This window comes from Ascaphus truei, unplaced genomic scaffold (assembly GCF_040206685.1).
Source record: "Ascaphus truei isolate aAscTru1 unplaced genomic scaffold, aAscTru1.hap1 HAP1_SCAFFOLD_240, whole genome shotgun sequence".
NCBI lineage: Eukaryota > Metazoa > Chordata > Amphibia > Anura > Ascaphidae > Ascaphus > Ascaphus truei.
The window spans coordinates 94,178-110,379 of NW_027455323.1; the positions used below are offsets into that span (position 1 = coordinate 94,178).

At 41.9% G+C, this 16,202-nt stretch overlaps 36 non-coding genes and 1 pseudogene across 36 annotated transcripts; all 37 read left to right on the top strand.

The window, feature by feature from the left end:
• The first annotated feature begins 284 nt into the window (after positions 1–284).
• Positions 285–403, top strand: LOC142478560 (5S ribosomal RNA). The gene has a single exon (XR_012793294.1). It is a non-coding gene; the product is annotated as a 5S ribosomal RNA (ribosomal RNA).
• Positions 404–689: 286 nt separating this feature from the next.
• Positions 690–808, top strand: LOC142479627 (5S ribosomal RNA). The gene has a single exon (XR_012794312.1). It is a non-coding gene; the product is annotated as a 5S ribosomal RNA (ribosomal RNA).
• A 286-nt stretch (positions 809–1,094) lies between these two features.
• On the top strand, positions 1,095–1,213 carry LOC142478561 (5S ribosomal RNA). Its single transcript, XR_012793295.1, has one exon. It is a non-coding gene; the product is annotated as a 5S ribosomal RNA (ribosomal RNA).
• A 286-nt stretch (positions 1,214–1,499) lies between these two features.
• On the top strand, positions 1,500–1,618 carry LOC142478562 (5S ribosomal RNA). Its single transcript, XR_012793296.1, has one exon. It is a non-coding gene; the product is annotated as a 5S ribosomal RNA (ribosomal RNA).
• A 286-nt stretch (positions 1,619–1,904) lies between these two features.
• LOC142479289 (5S ribosomal RNA) lies at positions 1,905–2,022 on the top strand (annotated as a pseudogene).
• Positions 2,023–2,308: 286 nt separating this feature from the next.
• Positions 2,309–2,427, top strand: LOC142479638 (5S ribosomal RNA). The gene has a single exon (XR_012794323.1). It is a non-coding gene; the product is annotated as a 5S ribosomal RNA (ribosomal RNA).
• A 286-nt stretch (positions 2,428–2,713) lies between these two features.
• LOC142479649 (5S ribosomal RNA) lies at positions 2,714–2,832 on the top strand. Its single transcript, XR_012794334.1, has one exon. It is a non-coding gene; the product is annotated as a 5S ribosomal RNA (ribosomal RNA).
• A 286-nt stretch (positions 2,833–3,118) lies between these two features.
• On the top strand, positions 3,119–3,237 carry LOC142479559 (5S ribosomal RNA). Its single transcript, XR_012794245.1, has one exon. It is a non-coding gene; the product is annotated as a 5S ribosomal RNA (ribosomal RNA).
• A 286-nt stretch (positions 3,238–3,523) lies between these two features.
• Positions 3,524–3,642, top strand: LOC142479661 (5S ribosomal RNA). Its single transcript, XR_012794345.1, has one exon. It is a non-coding gene; the product is annotated as a 5S ribosomal RNA (ribosomal RNA).
• Positions 3,643–3,928: 286 nt separating this feature from the next.
• On the top strand, positions 3,929–4,047 carry LOC142479561 (5S ribosomal RNA). Its single transcript, XR_012794247.1, has one exon. It is a non-coding gene; the product is annotated as a 5S ribosomal RNA (ribosomal RNA).
• Positions 4,048–4,723: 676 nt separating this feature from the next.
• Positions 4,724–4,842, top strand: LOC142478564 (5S ribosomal RNA). Its single transcript, XR_012793298.1, has one exon. It is a non-coding gene; the product is annotated as a 5S ribosomal RNA (ribosomal RNA).
• Positions 4,843–5,128: 286 nt separating this feature from the next.
• On the top strand, positions 5,129–5,247 carry LOC142479674 (5S ribosomal RNA). Its single transcript, XR_012794357.1, has one exon. It is a non-coding gene; the product is annotated as a 5S ribosomal RNA (ribosomal RNA).
• A 286-nt stretch (positions 5,248–5,533) lies between these two features.
• On the top strand, positions 5,534–5,652 carry LOC142479688 (5S ribosomal RNA). The gene has a single exon (XR_012794371.1). It is a non-coding gene; the product is annotated as a 5S ribosomal RNA (ribosomal RNA).
• Positions 5,653–5,938: 286 nt separating this feature from the next.
• LOC142479214 (5S ribosomal RNA) lies at positions 5,939–6,057 on the top strand. The gene has a single exon (XR_012793945.1). It is a non-coding gene; the product is annotated as a 5S ribosomal RNA (ribosomal RNA).
• Positions 6,058–6,733: 676 nt separating this feature from the next.
• LOC142478565 (5S ribosomal RNA) lies at positions 6,734–6,852 on the top strand. The gene has a single exon (XR_012793299.1). It is a non-coding gene; the product is annotated as a 5S ribosomal RNA (ribosomal RNA).
• A 286-nt stretch (positions 6,853–7,138) lies between these two features.
• Positions 7,139–7,257, top strand: LOC142478566 (5S ribosomal RNA). Its single transcript, XR_012793300.1, has one exon. It is a non-coding gene; the product is annotated as a 5S ribosomal RNA (ribosomal RNA).
• A 286-nt stretch (positions 7,258–7,543) lies between these two features.
• Positions 7,544–7,662, top strand: LOC142478567 (5S ribosomal RNA). Its single transcript, XR_012793301.1, has one exon. It is a non-coding gene; the product is annotated as a 5S ribosomal RNA (ribosomal RNA).
• A 286-nt stretch (positions 7,663–7,948) lies between these two features.
• LOC142479685 (5S ribosomal RNA) lies at positions 7,949–8,067 on the top strand. Its single transcript, XR_012794368.1, has one exon. It is a non-coding gene; the product is annotated as a 5S ribosomal RNA (ribosomal RNA).
• A 286-nt stretch (positions 8,068–8,353) lies between these two features.
• LOC142479255 (5S ribosomal RNA) lies at positions 8,354–8,472 on the top strand. Its single transcript, XR_012793985.1, has one exon. It is a non-coding gene; the product is annotated as a 5S ribosomal RNA (ribosomal RNA).
• Positions 8,473–8,758: 286 nt separating this feature from the next.
• LOC142478568 (5S ribosomal RNA) lies at positions 8,759–8,877 on the top strand. The gene has a single exon (XR_012793302.1). It is a non-coding gene; the product is annotated as a 5S ribosomal RNA (ribosomal RNA).
• A 286-nt stretch (positions 8,878–9,163) lies between these two features.
• LOC142478569 (5S ribosomal RNA) lies at positions 9,164–9,282 on the top strand. Its single transcript, XR_012793303.1, has one exon. It is a non-coding gene; the product is annotated as a 5S ribosomal RNA (ribosomal RNA).
• Positions 9,283–9,568: 286 nt separating this feature from the next.
• On the top strand, positions 9,569–9,687 carry LOC142478570 (5S ribosomal RNA). Its single transcript, XR_012793304.1, has one exon. It is a non-coding gene; the product is annotated as a 5S ribosomal RNA (ribosomal RNA).
• Positions 9,688–9,973: 286 nt separating this feature from the next.
• Positions 9,974–10,092, top strand: LOC142478571 (5S ribosomal RNA). The gene has a single exon (XR_012793305.1). It is a non-coding gene; the product is annotated as a 5S ribosomal RNA (ribosomal RNA).
• Positions 10,093–10,378: 286 nt separating this feature from the next.
• LOC142479696 (5S ribosomal RNA) lies at positions 10,379–10,497 on the top strand. The gene has a single exon (XR_012794379.1). It is a non-coding gene; the product is annotated as a 5S ribosomal RNA (ribosomal RNA).
• A 286-nt stretch (positions 10,498–10,783) lies between these two features.
• On the top strand, positions 10,784–10,902 carry LOC142479689 (5S ribosomal RNA). The gene has a single exon (XR_012794372.1). It is a non-coding gene; the product is annotated as a 5S ribosomal RNA (ribosomal RNA).
• A 286-nt stretch (positions 10,903–11,188) lies between these two features.
• On the top strand, positions 11,189–11,307 carry LOC142479562 (5S ribosomal RNA). The gene has a single exon (XR_012794248.1). It is a non-coding gene; the product is annotated as a 5S ribosomal RNA (ribosomal RNA).
• Positions 11,308–11,983: 676 nt separating this feature from the next.
• LOC142478572 (5S ribosomal RNA) lies at positions 11,984–12,102 on the top strand. Its single transcript, XR_012793306.1, has one exon. It is a non-coding gene; the product is annotated as a 5S ribosomal RNA (ribosomal RNA).
• A 286-nt stretch (positions 12,103–12,388) lies between these two features.
• On the top strand, positions 12,389–12,507 carry LOC142478573 (5S ribosomal RNA). The gene has a single exon (XR_012793307.1). It is a non-coding gene; the product is annotated as a 5S ribosomal RNA (ribosomal RNA).
• Positions 12,508–12,793: 286 nt separating this feature from the next.
• LOC142478576 (5S ribosomal RNA) lies at positions 12,794–12,912 on the top strand. Its single transcript, XR_012793309.1, has one exon. It is a non-coding gene; the product is annotated as a 5S ribosomal RNA (ribosomal RNA).
• A 286-nt stretch (positions 12,913–13,198) lies between these two features.
• On the top strand, positions 13,199–13,317 carry LOC142479708 (5S ribosomal RNA). Its single transcript, XR_012794390.1, has one exon. It is a non-coding gene; the product is annotated as a 5S ribosomal RNA (ribosomal RNA).
• A 286-nt stretch (positions 13,318–13,603) lies between these two features.
• Positions 13,604–13,722, top strand: LOC142478577 (5S ribosomal RNA). Its single transcript, XR_012793310.1, has one exon. It is a non-coding gene; the product is annotated as a 5S ribosomal RNA (ribosomal RNA).
• A 286-nt stretch (positions 13,723–14,008) lies between these two features.
• On the top strand, positions 14,009–14,127 carry LOC142478578 (5S ribosomal RNA). Its single transcript, XR_012793311.1, has one exon. It is a non-coding gene; the product is annotated as a 5S ribosomal RNA (ribosomal RNA).
• Positions 14,128–14,413: 286 nt separating this feature from the next.
• LOC142478579 (5S ribosomal RNA) lies at positions 14,414–14,532 on the top strand. The gene has a single exon (XR_012793313.1). It is a non-coding gene; the product is annotated as a 5S ribosomal RNA (ribosomal RNA).
• A 286-nt stretch (positions 14,533–14,818) lies between these two features.
• Positions 14,819–14,937, top strand: LOC142478580 (5S ribosomal RNA). Its single transcript, XR_012793314.1, has one exon. It is a non-coding gene; the product is annotated as a 5S ribosomal RNA (ribosomal RNA).
• Positions 14,938–15,223: 286 nt separating this feature from the next.
• LOC142478582 (5S ribosomal RNA) lies at positions 15,224–15,342 on the top strand. The gene has a single exon (XR_012793316.1). It is a non-coding gene; the product is annotated as a 5S ribosomal RNA (ribosomal RNA).
• Positions 15,343–15,628: 286 nt separating this feature from the next.
• LOC142479719 (5S ribosomal RNA) lies at positions 15,629–15,747 on the top strand. The gene has a single exon (XR_012794401.1). It is a non-coding gene; the product is annotated as a 5S ribosomal RNA (ribosomal RNA).
• A 286-nt stretch (positions 15,748–16,033) lies between these two features.
• Positions 16,034–16,152, top strand: LOC142478583 (5S ribosomal RNA). The gene has a single exon (XR_012793317.1). It is a non-coding gene; the product is annotated as a 5S ribosomal RNA (ribosomal RNA).
• The last annotated feature ends 50 nt before the right edge of the window (positions 16,153–16,202 follow it).

Here is a 16,202-nt window from a genome sequence, read left to right on the forward strand (position 1 = left end):
TTTATTTTTTGCTTCCCTAATGAAAATATACATGGCATTCCTTGCAGCAAATGAAAATGTTTCATTTTTTACTACTTTTTTCCCGCAGTGGCAAAGAAATCTATCGTTTTTTCCTCTGAAAGTTCAACACAATGCAACCTTCCAAAATAGAATTCTGACATCAAGAATTCCGTCTATAGTACATTTGAGTGCACCTGTCATTTTCTCAGTCTCTGTGTATGCATGGAGCAAGATATAGGCTCATGGATTTAAGAATGAGAGGATATCATGAGACAGCAATCTCCACCTACGGCCATACTACCTTGACAGCGCCCGATCCCGTCAGATCTCGGAAGCTAAGCAGGGTGAGGCTTGATTAGTACTGGGTTGGGAGACTGCCTGGGAATACCAGGTGCTGTAGGGGTTTTTATTTTTCGCTTCCCTAATGAAAATATACATGGCATTCCTCGCAGCAAATGAAAATGTTTCATTTCTTGCTACTTTTTTCCCGCAGTGGCAAAGAAATCTATCGTTTTTTCCTCTGAAAGTTCAACACAATGCAACCTTCCAAAATAGAATTCTGACATCAAGAATTCCGTCTATAGTACATTTGAGTGCACCTGTCATTTTCTCAGTCTCTGTGTATGCATGGAGCAAGATATAGGCTCATGGATTTAAGAATGAGAGGATATCATGAGACAGCAATCTCCACCTACGGCCATACTACCTTGAAAGCGCCCGATCCCGTCAGATCTCGGAAGCTAAGCAGGGTGAGGCTTGATTAGTACTGGGTTGGGAGACTGCCTGGGAATACCAGGTGCTGTGGGTGTTTTTATTTTTTGCTTCCCTAATGAAAATATACATGGCATTCCTTGCAGCAAATGAAAATGTTTCATTTTTTACTACTTTTTTCCCGCAGTGGCAAAGAAATCTATCGTTTTTTCCTCAGAAAGTTCAACACAATGCAACCTTCCAAAATAGAATTCTGACATCAAGAATTCCGTCTATAGTACATTTGAGTGCACCTGTCATTTTCTCAGTCTCTGTGTATGCATGGAGCAAGATATAGGCTCATGGATTTAAGAATGAGAGGATATCATGAGACAGCAATCTCCACCTACGGCCATACTACCTTGACAGCGCCCGATCCCGTCAGATCTCGGAAGCTAAGCAGGGTGAGGCTTGATTAGTACTGGGTTGGGAGACTGCCTGGGAATACCAGGTGCTGTAGGGGTTTTTATTTTTCGCTTCCCTAATGAAAATATACATGGCATTCCTCGCAGCAAATGAAAATGTTTCATTTCTTGCTACTTTTTTCCCGCAGTGGCAAAGAAATCTATCGTTTTTTCCTCTGAAAGTTCAACACAATGCAACCTTCCAAAATAGAATTCTGACATCAAGAATTCCGTCTATAGTACATTTGAGTGCACCTGTCATTTTCTCAGTCTCTGTGTATGCATGGAGCAAGATATAGGCTCATGGATTTAAGAATGAGAGGATATCATGAGACAGCAATCTCCACCTACGGCCATACTACCTTGACAGCGCCCGATCCCGTCAGATCTCGGAAGCTAAGCAGGGTGAGGCTTGATTAGTACTGGGTTGGGAGACTGCCTGGGAATACCAGGTGCTGTAGGGGTTTTTATTTTTCGCTTCCCTAATGAAAATATACATGGCATTCCTCGCAGCAAATGAAAATGTTTCATTTCTTGCTACTTTTTTCCCGCAGTGGCAAAGAAATCTATCGTTTTTTCCTCTGAAAGTTCAACACAATGCAACCTTCCAAAATAGAATTCTGACATCAAGAATTCCGTCTATAGTACATTTGAGTGCACCTGTCATTTTCTCAGTCTCTGTGTATGCATGGAGCAAGATATAGGCTCATGGATTTAAGAATGAGAGGATATCATGAGACAGCAATCTCCACCTACGGCCATACTACCTTGACAGCGCCCGATCCCGTCAGATCTCGGAAGCTAAGCAGGGTGAGGCTTGATTAGTACTGGGTTGGGAGACTGCTTGGAATACCAGGTGCTGTAGGGGTTTTTATTTTTCGCTTCCCTAATGAAAATATACATGGCATTCCTCGCAGCAAATGAAAATGTTTCATTTCTTGCTACTTTTTTCCCGCAGTGGCAAAGAAATCTATCGTTTTTTCCTCTGAAAGTTCAACACAATGCAACCTTCCAAAATAGAATTCTGACATCAAGAATTCCGTCTATAGTACATTTGAGTGCACCTGTCATTTTCTCAGTCTCTGTGTATGCATGGAGCAAGATATAGGCTCATGGATTTAAGAATGAGAGGATATCATGAGACAGCAATCTCCACCTACGGCCATACTACCTTGAAAGCGCCCGATCCCGTCAGATCTCGGAAGCTAAGCAGGGTGAGGCTTGATTAGTACTGGGTTGGGAGACTGCCTGGGAATACCAGGTGCTGTGGGTGTTTTTATTTTTTGCTTCCCTAATGAAAATATACATGGCATTCCTTGCAGCAAATGAAAATGTTTCATTTTTTACTACTTTTTTCCCGCAGTGGCAAAGAAATCTATCGTTTTTTCCTCAGAAAGTTCAACACAATGCAACCTTCCAAAATAGAATTCTGACATCAAGAATTCCGTCTATAGTACATTTGAGTGCACCTGTCATTTTCTCAGTCTCTGTGTATGCATGGAGCAAGATATAGGCTCATGGATTTAAGAATGAGAGGATATCATGAGACAGCAATCTCCACCTACGGCCATACTACCTTGAAAGCGCCCGATCCCGTCAGATCTCGGAAGCTAAGCAGGGTGAGGCTTGATTAGTACTGGGTTGGGAGACTGCCTGGGAATACCAGGTGCTGTGGGTGTTTTTATTTTTTGCTTCCCTAATGAAAATATACATGGCATTCCTCGCAGCAAATGAAAATGTTTCATTTCTTGCTACTTTTTTCCCGCAGTGGCAAAGAAATCTATCGTTTTTTCCTCTGAAAGTTCAACACAATGCAACCTTCCAAAATAGAATTCTGACATCAAGAATTCCGTCTATAGTACATTTGAGTGCACCTGTCATTTTCTCAGTCTCTGTGTATGCATGGAGCAAGATATAGGCTCATGGATTTAAGAATGAGAGGATATCATGAGACAGCAACCTCCACCTACGGCCATACTACCTTGAAAGCTCCCGATCCCGTCAGATCTCGGAAGCTAAGCAGGGTGAGGCTTGATTAGTACTGGGTTGGGAGACTGCCTGGGAATACCAGGTGCTGTAGGGGTTTTTATTTTTCGCTTCCCTAATGAAAATATACATGGCATTCCTCGCAGCAAATGAAAATGTTTCATTTCTTGCTACTTTTTTCCCGGAGTGGCAAAGAAATATATTGTTTTTTCCTCTGAAAGTTCAACACAATGCAACCTTCCAAAATAGAATTCTGACATCAAGAATTCCGTCTATAGTACATTTGAGTGCACCTGTCATTTTCTCAGTCTCTGTGTATGCATGGAGCAAGATATAGGCTCATGGATTTAAGAATGAGAGGATATCATGAGACAGCAATCTCCACCTACGGCCATACTACCTTGAAAGCGCCCGATCCCGTCAGATCTCGGAAGCTAAGCAGGGTGAGGCTTGATTAGTACTGGGTTGGGAGACTGCCTGGGAATACCAGGTGCTGTGGGTGTTTTTATTTTTTGCTTCCCTAATGAAAATATACATGGCATTCCTTGCAGCAAATGAAAATGTTTCATTTTTTACTACTTTTTTCCCGCAGTGGCAAAGAAATATATCGTTTTTTCCTCAGAAAGTTCAACACAATGCAACCTTCCAAAATAGAATTCTGACATCAAGAATTCCGTCTATAGTACATTTGAGTGCACCTGTCATTTTCTCAGTCTCTGTGTATGCATGGAGCAAGATATAGGCTCATGGATTTAAGAATGAGAGGATATCATGAGACAGCAACCTCCACCTACGGCCATACTACCTTGAAAGCTCCCGATCCCGTCAGATCTCGGAAGCTAAGCAGGGTGAGGCTTGATTAGTACTGGGTTGGGAGACTGCCTGGGAATACCAGGTGCTGTAGGGGTTTTTATTTTTCGCTTCCCTAATGAAAATATACATGGCATTCCTCGCAGCAAATGAAAATGTTTCATTTCTTGCTACTTTTTTCCCGGAGTGGCAAAGAAATATATTGTTTTTTCCTCTGAAAGTTCAACACAATGCAACCTTCCAAAATAGAATTCTGACATCAAGAATTCCGTCTATAGTATATTTGAGTGCACCTGTCATTTTCTCAGTCTCTGATTTAATTTCTCCATTTAAGGTAATTCTTCAAGAATGTATTTTTTTAACGGTCACAATAATACACTTATGCCTCCCATGTCATTTAGAAATATATCATACAGGCCTCAGAACACTCAGCATGTTATATGGTGAGCTTGTGGCTCACAGAGTTGGGGTGTGCAGTGTTCAAGCTGATACTTGGAAGAGATAGTGAGTTCAAATCCAAACAGGAGGAGGTTGAATATAGGCACCTCTGAAATTTTTTACTACTTTTTTCCCGCAGTGGCAAAGAAATCTATCGTTTTTTCCTCTGAAAGTTCAACACAATGCAACCTTCCAAAATAGAATTCTGACATCAAGAATTCCGTCTATAGTACATTTGAGTGCACCTGTCATTTTCTCAGTCTCTGTGTATGCATGGAGCAAGATATAGGCTCATGGATTTAAGAATGAGAGGATATCATGAGACAGCAATCTCCACCTACGGCCATACTACCTTGACAGCGCCCGATCCCGTCAGATCTCGGAAGCTAAGCAGGGTGAGGCTTGATTAGTACTGGGTTGGGAGACTGCCTGGGAATACCAGGTGCTGTAGGGGTTTTTATTTTTCGCTTCCCTAATGAAAATATACATGGCATTCCTCGCAGCAAATGAAAATGTTTCATTTCTTGCTACTTTTTTCCCGCAGTGGCAAAGAAATATATCGTTTTTTCCTCTGAAAGTTCAACACAATGCAACCTTCCAAAATAGAATTCTGACATCAAGAATTCCGTCTATAGTACATTTGAGTGCACCTGTCATTTTCTCAGTCTCTGTGTATGCATGGAGCAAGATATAGGCTCATGGATTTAAGAATGAGAGGATATCATGAGACAGCAATCTCCACCTACGGCCATACTACCTTGAAAGCGCCCGATCCCGTCAGATCTCGGAAGCTAAGCAGGGTGAGGCTTGATTAGTACTGGGTTGGGAGACTGCCTGGGAATACCAGGTGCTGTGGGTGTTTTTATTTTTTGCTTCCCTAATGAAAATATACATGGCATTCCTTGCAGCAAATGAAAATGTTTCATTTTTTACTACTTTTTTCCCGCAGTGGCAAAGAAATCTATCGTTTTTTCCTCTGAAAGTTCAACACAATGCAACCTTCCAAAATAGAATTCTGACATCAAGAATTCCGTCTATAGTACATTTGAGTGCACCTGTCATTTTCTCAGTCTCTGTGTATGCATGGAGCAAGATATAGGCTCATGGATTTAAGAATGAGAGGATATCATGAGACAGCAATCTCCACCTACGGCCATACTACCTTGACAGCGCCCGATCCCGTCAGATCTCGGAAGCTAAGCAGGGTGAGGCTTGATTAGTACTGGGTTGGGAGACTGCCTGGGAATACCAGGTGCTGTGGGTGTTTTTATTTTTTGCTTCCCTAATGAAAATATACATGGCATTCCTTGCAGCAAATTAAAATGTTTCATTTTTTACTACTTTTTTCCCGCAGTGGCAAAGAAATCTATCGTTTTTTCCTCTGAAAGTTCAACACAATGCAACCTTCCAAAATAGAATTCTGACATCAAGAATTCCGTCTATAGTACATTTGAGTGCACCTGTCATTTTCTCAGTCTCTGTGTATGCATGGAGCAAGATATAGGCTCATGGATTTAAGAATGAGAGGATATCATGAGACAGCAACCTCCACCTACGGCCATACTACCTTGAAAGCTCCCGATCCCGTCAGATCTCTGAAGCTAAGCAGGGTGAGGCTTGATTAGTACTGGGTTGGGAGACTGCCTGGGAATACCAGGTGCTGTAGGGGTTTTTATTTTTCGCTTCCCTAATGAAAATATACATGGCATTCCTCGCAGCAAATGAAAATGTTTCATTTCTTGCTACTTTTTTCCCGGAGTGGCAAAGAAATATATTGTTTTTTCCTCTGAAAGTTCAACACAATGCAACCTTCCAAAATAGAATTCTGACATCAAGAATTCCGTCTATAGTATATTTGAGTGCACCTGTCATTTTCTCAGTCTCTGATTTAATTTCTCCATTTAAGGTAATTCTTCAAGAATGTATTTTTTTAACGGTCACAATAATACACTTATGCCTCCCATGTCATTTAGAAATATATCATACAGGCCTCAGAACACTCAGCATGTTATATGGTGAGCTTGTGGCTCACAGAGTTGGGGTGTGCAGTGTTCAAGCTGATACTTGGAAGAGATAGTGAGTTCAAATCCAAACAGGAGGAGGTTGAATATAGGCACCTCTGAAATTTTTTACTACTTTTTTCCCGCAGTGGCAAAGAAATCTATCGTTTTTTCCTCTGAAAGTTCAACACAATGCAACCTTCCAAAATAGAATTCTGACATCAAGAATTCCGTCTATAGTACATTTGAGTGCACCTGTCATTTTCTCAGTCTCTGTGTATGCATGGAGCAAGATATAGGCTCATGGATTTAAGAATGAGAGGATATCATGAGACAGCAATCTCCACCTACGGCCATACTACCTTGACAGCGCCCGATCCCGTCAGATCTCGGAAGCTAAGCAGGGTGAGGCTTGATTAGTACTGGGTTGGGAGACTGCCTGGGAATACCAGGTGCTGTAGGGGTTTTTATTTTTCGCTTCCCTAATGAAAATATACATGGCATTCCTTGCAGCAAATGAAAATGTTTCATTTTTTACTACTTTTTTCCCGCAGTGGCAAAGAAATCTATCGTTTTTTCCTCTGAAAGTTCAACACAATGCAACCTTCCAAAATAGAATTCTGACATCAAGAATTCCGTCTATAGTACATTTGAGTGCACCTGTCATTTTCTCAGTCTCTGTGTATGCATGGAGCAAGATATAGGCTCATGGATTTAAGAATGAGAGGATATCATGAGACAGCAATCTCCACCTACGGCCATACTACCTTGACAGCGCCCGATCCCGTCAGATCTCGGAAGCTAAGCAGGGTGAGGCTTGATTAGTACTGGGTTGGGAGACTGCCTGGGAATACCAGGTGCTGTAGGGGTTTTTATTTTTCGCTTCCCTAATGAAAATATACATGGCATTCCTTGCAGCAAATGAAAATGTTTCATTTTTTACTACTTTTTTCCCGCAGTGGCAAAGAAATCTATCGTTTTTTCCTCTGAAAGTTCAACACAATGCAACCTTCCAAAATAGAATTCTGACATCAAGAATTCCGTCTATAGTACATTTGAGTGCACCTGTCATTTTCTCAGTCTCTGTGTATGCATGGAGCAAGATATAGGCTCATGGATTTAAGAATGAGAGGATATCATGAGACTGCAATCTCCACCTACGGCCATACTACCTTGACAGCGCCCGATCCCGTCAGATCTCGGAAGCTAAGCAGGGTGAGGCTTGATTAGTACTGGGTTGGGAGACTGCCTGGGAATACCAGGTGCTGTAGGGGTTTTTATTTTTCGCTTCCCTAATGAAAATATACATGGCATTCCTCGCAGCAAATGAAAATGTTTCATTTCTTGCTACTTTTTTCCCGCAGTGGCAAAGAAATCTATCGTTTTTTCCTCTGAAAGTTCAACACAATGCAACCTTCCAAAATAGAATTCTGACATCAAGAATTCCGTCTATAGTACATTTGAGTGCACCTGTCATTTTCTCAGTCTCTGTGTATGCATGGAGCAAGATATAGGCTCATGGATTTAAGAATGAGAGGATATCATGAGACAGCAATCTCCACCTACGGCCATACTACCTTGAAAGCGCCCGATCCCGTCAGATCTCGGAAGCTAAGCAGGGTGAGGCTTGATTAGTACTGGGTTGGGAGACTGCCTGGGAATACCAGGTGCTGTGGGTGTTTTTATTTTTTGCTTCCCTAATGAAAATATACATGGCATTCCTTGCAGCAAATGAAAATGTTTCATTTTTTACTACTTTTTTCCCGCAGTGGCAAAGAAATCTATCGTTTTTTCCTCAGAAAATTCAACACAATGCAACCTTCCAAAATAGAATTCTGACATCAAGAATTCCGTCTATAGTACATTTGAGTGCACCTGTCATTTTCTCAGTCTCTGTGTATGCATGGAGCAAGATATAGGCTCATGGATTTAAGAATGAGAGGATATCATGAGACAGCAATCTCCACCTACGGCCATACTACCTTGACAGAGCCCGATCCCGTCAGATCTCGGAAGCTAAGCAGGGTGAGGCTTGATTAGTACTGGGTTGGGAGACTGCCTGGGAATACCAGGTGCTGTAGGGGTTTTTATTTTTCGCTTCCCTAATGAAAATATACATGGCATTCCTCGCAGCAAATGAAAATGTTTCATTTCTTGCTACTTTTTTCCCGCAGTGGCAAAGAAATCTATCGTTTTTTCCTCTGAAAGTTCAACACAATGCAACCTTCCAAAATAGAATTCTGACATCAAGAATTCCGTCTATAGTACATTTGAGTGCACCTGTCATTTTCTCAGTCTCTGTGTATGCATGGAGCAAGATATAGGCTCATGGATTTAAGAATGAGAGGATATCATGAGACAGCAATCTCCACCTACGGCCATACTACCTTGACAGCGCCCGATCCCGTCAGATCTCGGAAGCTAAGCAGGGTGAGGCTTGATTAGTACTGGGTTGGGAGACTGCCTGGGAATACCAGGTGCTGTAGGGGTTTTTATTTTTCGCTTCCCTAATGAAAATATACATGGCATTCCTCGCAGCAAATGAAAATGTTTCATTTCTTGCTACTTTTTTCCCGCAGTGGCAAAGAAATCTATCGTTTTTTCCTCTGAAAGTTCAACACAATGCAACCTTCCAAAATAGAATTCTGACATCAAGAATTCCGTCTATAGTACATTTGAGTGCACCTGTCATTTTCTCAGTCTCTGTGTATGCATGGAGCAAGATATAGGCTCATGGATTTAAGAATGAGAGGATATCATGAGACAGCAATCTCCACCTACGGCCATACTACCTTGACAGCGCCCGATCCCGTCAGATCTCGGAAGCTAAGCAGGGTGAGGCTTGATTAGTACTGGGTTGGGAGACTGCCTGGGAATACCAGGTGCTGTAGGGGTTTTTATTTTTCGCTTCCCTAATGAAAATATACATGGCATTCCTTGCAGCAAATGAAAATGTTTCATTTTTTACTACTTTTTTCCCGCAGTGGCAAAGAAATCTATCGTTTTTTCCTCTGAAAGTTCAACACAATGCAACCTTCCAAAATAGAATTCTGACATCAAGAATTCCGTCTATAGTACATTTGAGTGCACCTGTCATTTTCTCAGTCTCTGTGTATGCATGGAGCAAGATATAGGCTCATGGATTTAAGAATGAGAGGATATCATGAGACAGCAATCTCCACCTACGGCCATACTACCTTGACAGCGCCCGATCCCGTCAGATCTCGGAAGCTAAGCAGGGTGAGGCTTGATTAGTACTGGGTTGGGAGACTGCCTGGGAATACCAGGTGCTGTAGGGGTTTTTATTTTTCGCTTCCCTAATGAAAATATACATGGCATTCCTTGCAGCAAATGAAAATGTTTCATTTTTTACTACTTTTTTCCCGCAGTGGCAAAGAAATCTATCGTTTTTTCCTCTGAAAGTTCAACACAATGCAACCTTCCAAAATAGAATTCTGACATCAAGAATTCCGTCTATAGTACATTTGAGTGCACCTGTCATTTTCTCAGTCTCTGTGTATGCATGGAGCAAGATATAGGCTCATGGATTTAAGAATGAGAGGATATCATGAGACAGCAATCTCCACCTACGGCCATACTACCTTGACAGCGCCCGATCCCGTCAGATCTCGGAAGCTAAGCAGGGTGAGGCTTGATTAGTACTGGGTTGGGAGACTGCCTGGGAATACCAGGTGCTGTAGGGGTTTTTATTTTTCGCTTCCCTAATGAAAATATACATGGCATTCCTCGCAGCAAATGAAAATGTTTCATTTCTTGCTACTTTTTTCCCGCAGTGGCAAAGAAATATATCGTTTTTTCCTCTGAAAGTTCAACACAATGCAACCTTCCAAAATAGAATTCTGACATCAAGAATTCCGTCTATAGTACATTTGAGTGCACCTGTCATTTTCTCAGTCTCTGTGTATGCATGGAGCAAGATATAGGCTCATGGATTTAAGAATGAGAGGATATCATGAGACAGCAATCTCCACCTACGGCCATACTACCTTGAAAGCGCCCGATCCCGTCAGATCTCGGAAGCTAAGCAGGGTGAGGCTTGATTAGTACTGGGTTGGGAGACTGCCTGGGAATACCAGGTGCTGTGGGTGTTTTTATTTTTTGCTTCCCTAATGAAAATATACATGGCATTCCTTGCAGCAAATGAAAATGTTTCATTTTTTACTACTTTTTTCCCGCAGTGGCAAAGAAATCTATCGTTTTTTCCTCTGAAAGTTCAACACAATGCAACCTTCCAAAATAGAATTCTGACATCAAGAATTCCGTCTATAGTACATTTGAGTGCACCTGTCATTTTCTCAGTCTCTGTGTATGCATGGAGCAAGATATAGGCTCATGGATTTAAGAATGAGAGGATATCATGAGACAGCAATCTCCACCTACGGCCATACTACCTTGACAGCGCCCGATCCCGTCAGATCTCGGAAGCTAAGCAGGGTGAGGCTTGATTAGTACTGGGTTGGGAGACTGCCTGGGAATACCAGGTGCTGTGGGTGTTTTTATTTTTTGCTTCCCTAATGAAAATATACATGGCATTCCTTGCAGCAAATTAAAATGTTTCATTTTTTACTACTTTTTTCCCGCAGTGGCAAAGAAATCTATCGTTTTTTCCTCTGAAAGTTCAACACAATGCAACCTTCCAAAATAGAATTCTGACATCAAGAATTCCGTCTATAGTACATTTGAGTGCACCTGTCATTTTCTCAGTCTCTGTGTATGCATGGAGCAAGATATAGGCTCATGGATTTAAGAATGAGAGGATATCATGAGACAGCAACCTCCACCTACGGCCATACTACCTTGAAAGCTCCCGATCCCGTCAGATCTCGGAAGCTAAGCAGGGTGAGGCTTGATTAGTACTGGGTTGGGAGACTGCCTGGGAATACCAGGTGCTGTAGGGGTTTTTATTTTTCGCTTCCCTAATGAAAATATACATGGCATTCCTCGCAGCAAATGAAAATGTTTCATTTCTTGCTACTTTTTTCCCGGAGTGGCAAAGAAATATATTGTTTTTTCCTCTGAAAGTTCAACACAATGCAACCTTCCAAAATAGAATTCTGACATCAAGAATTCCGTCTATAGTATATTTGAGTGCACCTGTCATTTTCTCAGTCTCTGATTTAATTTCTCCATTTAAGGTAATTCTTCAAGAATGTATTTTTTTAACGGTCACAATAATACACTTATGCCTCCCATGTCATTTAGAAATATATCATACAGGCCTCAGAACACTCAGCATGTTATATGGTGAGCTTGTGGCTCACAGAGTTGGGGTGTGCAGTGTTCAAGCTGATACTTGGAAGAGATAGTGAGTTCAAATCCAAACAGGAGGAGGTTGAATATAGGCACCTCTGAAATTTTTTACTACTTTTTTCCCGCAGTGGCAAAGAAATCTATCGTTTTTTCCTCTGAAAGTTCAACACAATGCAACCTTCCAAAATAGAATTCTGACATCAAGAATTCCGTCTATAGTACATTTGAGTGCACCTGTCATTTTCTCAGTCTCTGTGTATGCATGGAGCAAGATATAGGCTCATGGATTTAAGAATGAGAGGATATCATGAGACAGCAATCTCCACCTACGGCCATACTACCTTGACAGCGCCCGATCCCGTCAGATCTCGGAAGCTAAGCAGGGTGAGGCTTGATTAGTACTGGGTTGGGAGACTGCCTGGGAATACCAGGTGCTGTAGGGGTTTTTATTTTTCGCTTCCCTAATGAAAATATACATGGCATTCCTTGCAGCAAATGAAAATGTTTCATTTTTTACTACTTTTTTCCCGCAGTGGCAAAGAAATCTATCGTTTTTTCCTCTGAAAGTTCAACACAATGCAACCTTCCAAAATAGAATTCTGACATCAAGAATTCCGTCTATAGTACATTTGAGTGCACCTGTCATTTTCTCAGTCTCTGTGTATGCATGGAGCAAGATATAGGCTCATGGATTTAAGAATGAGAGGATATCATGAGACAGCAATCTCCACCTACGGCCATACTACCTTGACAGCGCCCGATCCCGTCAGATCTCGGAAGCTAAGCAGGGTGAGGCTTGATTAGTACTGGGTTGGGAGACTGCCTGGGAATACCAGGTGCTGTAGGGGTTTTTATTTTTCGCTTCCCTAATGAAAATATACATGGCATTCCTTGCAGCAAATGAAAATGTTTCATTTTTTACTACTTTTTTCCCGCAGTGGCAAAGAAATCTATCGTTTTTTCCTCTGAAAGTTCAACACAATGCAACCTTCCAAAATAGAATTCTGACATCAAGAATTCCGTCTATAGTACATTTGAGTGCACCTGTCATTTTCTCAGTCTCTGTGTATGCATGGAGCAAGATATAGGCTCATGGATTTAAGAATGAGAGGATATCATGAGACTGCAATCTCCACCTACGGCCATACTACCTTGACAGCGCCCGATCCCGTCAGATCTCGGAAGCTAAGCAGGGTGAGGCTTGATTAGTACTGGGTTGGGAGACTGCCTGGGAATACCAGGTGCTGTAGGGGTTTTTATTTTTCGCTTCCCTAATGAAAATATACATGGCATTCCTCGCAGCAAATGAAAATGTTTCATTTCTTGCTACTTTTTTCCCGCAGTGGCAAAGAAATCTATCGTTTTTTCCTCTGAAAGTTCAACACAATGCAACCTTCCAAAATAGAATTCTGACATCAAGAATTCCGTCTATAGTACATTTGAGTGCACCTGTCATTTTCTCAGTCTCTGTGTATGCATGGAGCAAGATATAGGCTCATGGATTTAAGAATGAGAGGATATCATGAGACAGCAATCTCCACCTACGGCCATACTACCTTGAAAGCGCCCGATCCCGTCAGATCTCGGAAGCTAAGCAGGGTGAGGCTTGATTAGTACTGGGTTGGGAGACTGCCTGGGAATACCAGGTGCTGTGGGTGTTTTTATTTTTTGCTTCCCTAATGAAAATATACATGGCATTCCTTGCAGCAAATGAAAATGTTTCATTTTTTACTACTTTTTTCCCGCAGTGGCAAAGAAATCTATCGTTTTTTCCTCAGAAAATTCAACACAATGCAACCTTCCAAAATAGAATTCTGACATCAAGAATTCCGTCTATAGTACATTTGAGTGCACCTGTCATTTTCTCAGTCTCTGTGTATGCATGGAGCAAGATATAGGCTCATGGATTTAAGAATGAGAGGATATCATGAGACAGCAATCTCCACCTACGGCCATACTACCTTGACAGCGCCCGATCCCGTCAGATCTCGGAAGCTAAGCAGGGTGAGGCTTGATTAGTACTGGGTTGGGAGACTGCCTGGGAATACCAGGTGCTGTAGGGGTTTTTATTTTTCGCTTCCCTAATGAAAATATACATGGCATTCCTCGCAGCAAATGAAAATGTTTCATTTCTTGCTACTTTTTTCCCGCAGTGGCAAAGAAATCTATCGTTTTTTCCTCTGAAAGTTCAACACAATGCAACCTTCCAAAATAGAATTCTGACATCAAGAATTCCGTCTATAGTACATTTGAGTGCACCTGTCATTTTCTCAGTCTCTGTGTATGCATGGAGCAAGATATAGGCTCATGGATTTAAGAATGAGAGGATATCATGAGACAGCAATCTCCACCTACGGCCATACTACCTTGACAGCGCCCGATCCCGTCAGATCTCGGAAGCTAAGCAGGGTGAGGCTTGATTAGTACTGGGTTGGGAGACTGCCTGGGAATACCAGGTGCTGTAGGGGTTTTTATTTTTCGCTTCCCTAATGAAAATATACATGGCATTCCTCGCAGCAAATGAAAATGTTTCATTTCTTGCTACTTTTTTCCCGCAGTGGCAAAGAAATCTATCGTTTTTTCCTCTGAAAGTTCAACACAATGCAACCTTCCAAAATAGAATTCTGACATCAAGAATTCCGTCTATAGTACATTTGAGTGCACCTGTCATTTTCTCAGTCTCTGTGTATGCATGGAGCAAGATATAGGCTCATGGATTTAAGAATGAGAGGATATCATGAGACAGCAATCTCCACCTACGGCCATACTACCTTGACAGCGCCCGATCCCGTCAGATCTCGGAAGCTAAGCAGGGTGAGGCTTGATTAGTACTGGGTTGGGAGACTGCCTGGGAATACCAGGTGCTGTAGGGGTTTTTATTTTTCGCTTCCCTAATGAAAATATACATGGCATTCCTTGCAGCAAATGAAAATGTTTCATTTTTTACTACTTTTTTCCCGCAGTGGCAAAGAAATCTATCGTTTTTTCCTCTGAAAGTTCAACACAATGCAACCTTCCAAAATAGAATTCTGACATCAAGAATTCCGTCTATAGTACATTTGAGTGCACCTGTCATTTTCTCAGTCTCTGTGTATGCATGGAGCAAGATATAGGCTCATGGATTTAAGAATGAGAGGATATCATGAGACAGCAATCTCCACCTACGGCCATACTACCTTGACAGCGCCCGATCCCGTCAGATCTCGGAAGCTAAGCAGGGTGAGGCTTGATTAGTACTGGGTTGGGAGACTGCCTGGGAATACCAGGTGCTGTAGGGGTTTTTATTTTTCGCTTCCCTAATGAAAATATACATGGCATTCCTTGCAGCAAATGAAAATGTTTCATTTTTTACTACTTTTTTCCCGCAGTGGCAAAGAAATCTATCGTTTTTTCCTCTGAAAGTTCAACACAATGCAACCTTCCAAAATAGAATTCTGACATCAAGAATTCCGTCTATAGTACATTTGAGTGCACCTGTCATTTTCTCAGTCTCTGTGTATGCATGGAGCAAGATATAGGCTCATGGATTTAAGAATGAGAGGATATCATGAGACAGCAATCTCCACCTACGGCCATACTACCTTGACAGCGCCCGATCCCGTCAGATCTCGGAAGCTAAGCAGGGTGAGGCTTGATTAGTACTGGGTTGGGAGACTGCCTGGGAATACCAGGTGCTGTAGGGGTTTTTATTTTTCGCTTCCCTAATGAAAATATACATGGCATTCCTCGCAGCAAATGAAAATGTTTCATTTCTTGCTACTTTTTTCCCGCAGTGGCAAAGAAATCTATCGTTTTTTCCTCTGAAAGTTCAACACAATGCAACCTTCCAAAATAGAATTCTGACATCAAGAATTCCGTCTATAGTACATTTGAGTGCACCTGTCATTTTCTCAGTCTCTGTGTATGCATGGAGCAAGATATAGGCTCATGGATTTAAGAATGAGAGGATATCATGAGACAGCAATCTCCACCTACGGCCATACTACCTTGAAAGCGCCCGATCCCGTCAGATCTCGGAAGCTAAGCAGGGTGAGGCTTGATTAGTACTGGGTTGGGAGACTGCCTGGGAATACCAGGTGCTGTGGGTGTTTTTATTTTTTGCTTCCCTAATGAAAATATACATGGCATTCCTTGCAGCAAATGAAAATGTTTCATTTTTTACTACTTTTTTCCCGCAGTGGCAAAGAAATCTATCGTTTTTTCCTCAGAAAATTCAACACAATGCAACCTTCCAAAATAGAATTCTGACATCAAGAATTCCGTCTATAGTACATTTGAGTGCACCTGTCATTTTCTCAGTCTCTGTGTATGCATGGAGCAAGATATAGGCTCATGGATTTAAGAATGAGAGGATATCATGAGACAGCAATCTCCACCTACGGCCATACTACCTTGACAGCGCCCGATCCCGTCAGATCTCGGAAGCTAAGCAGGGTGAGGCTTGATTAGTACTGGGTTGGGAGACTGCCTGGGAATACCAGGTGCTGTAGGGGTTTTTATTTTTCGCTTCCCTAATGAAAATATACATGGCATTCCTCGCAGC